Raw genomic sequence first — 1,467 nt, forward strand, 5'->3', positions numbered from 1 at the left:
CTAAGTATGGTCTGGGGTCTGTAAGCAGGCACATCCCTATTTCCCACACTGCTGCTCCATGAGCCGTGTTTAGTTGAGTGTTATTTCTCCCAGCGTCCCATTCTTCTAGCTTCCAGAACTTCATATGAATAGCTTTTTTTAAAAAAAATACTTTATTAAATTACAGAGTTTATTTCACATCTATATTTTTGTTTCCCACCATTTCCACATCTGACCGCCACTGTTACTATGTCCTAGCATAACACTCCATAAATACTTAAAACCACGTAAAGGACGGAGCTCCATCCTTGAAAGCTAAACAGGCGTTTTAGACAACACATTCTTGGCAACGGAACCTGGACAACATTTATCAAGCCCAATGGAGAAGGTTCTCACTTTGCATTATAAAAAGAAGCCAGATATCAACTGTTACAGAAATGATGTAAGATGGAATATTTCAAGCTGTTTAAACCATGTTCTTAAAGAGACTTCCTCCACTGCCAGAGATCTTGAATAGCCTCCTGGTTAGTCATCTGGAAGCAATTTTTCATACAGTTAATGAACCTGGCTTCCACTTTGGGAAGAGAACCACCTTTTTCTATACTTACTTACATTTTTGCCTTAATGTCTTCTATAGAACTAGGTTCTTTTGGTGTTTTAGGAGTTTTTTTTTTTTTTGAAGGACTCTTGACCTTTTGATTTTAGTGTTGGTGCTTTTCCATTTTGGTTTGATTTTTGTGCATTTTTGGCTGGGTTATCGTGTACAGATTTCCTCAGTTTCATCATCATCAAAATCATCCTCATCCTCTTCATCATCATCCTCTTCATCGAGTTTTACGTTTATCTGTGGAACCTTGTTACCACCTCCAGGAGCAGATCGCTTTCCAGACATAAGAGTTTAGCATCCTCCTGCTCCTCTTCTTCTGACTCCGCATCTTCCTCTGCAGCTACCGATGTGCACAGGCTCTGAACCACACTCCAACCTTCAGACCACAGGTGGTGTCATCTCAAAGCCCCCAGGGAAAACTGTCGGTAGTACAGACCTTTTCAAAGTTGCCGGTGTTACTTTAATTGGACTGGCCTTCATAGTTCATTGCTTTTGCCTCTATGATGTGTAATTTGTCCTTTGTCTCTGCCTCTAACTGGTGCTCACATTCATCATTATCTCCCTTACCGTGGTAAGTTTTGTCAGCCTTTAGTCCACAACTGAAAGGTAGTTCTGGGGCCTAAGGAGGCTCATGTCTGTGTCCATCGACTCTTCCATGAGGCAGAGGCATGTACTTTGGTGTGAAGTTGGATGGAGAAAGCTGCCTATTGCTCCTCAGAACAGACACACAGGACAGAATCACGCCATGGCATATAAACGGCTTTTTCACCGCCACTTACCATTTTCATGTGTGTGTGTGTGGTGGGCATGTGTGTACACACATGTTTCTTGCACATGTGTGTAGGTGCCTGTGCACCTGTGTGCTGGCCTTGAGGAAGCTT

The 1,467-nt window shown here is 42.4% G+C and overlaps 1 pseudogene; it reads right to left on the minus strand.

The window, feature by feature from the left end:
* Nucleotides 1–458: 458 nt before the first annotated feature.
* Nucleotides 459–1,243, minus strand: LOC101980308 (annotated as a pseudogene).
* Nucleotides 1,244–1,467: the final 224 nt, after the last annotated feature.

Source organism: Microtus ochrogaster, chromosome 5 (assembly GCF_000317375.1).
Source record: "Microtus ochrogaster isolate Prairie Vole_2 chromosome 5, MicOch1.0, whole genome shotgun sequence".
NCBI classification, from domain to species: domain Eukaryota; kingdom Metazoa; phylum Chordata; class Mammalia; order Rodentia; family Cricetidae; genus Microtus; species Microtus ochrogaster.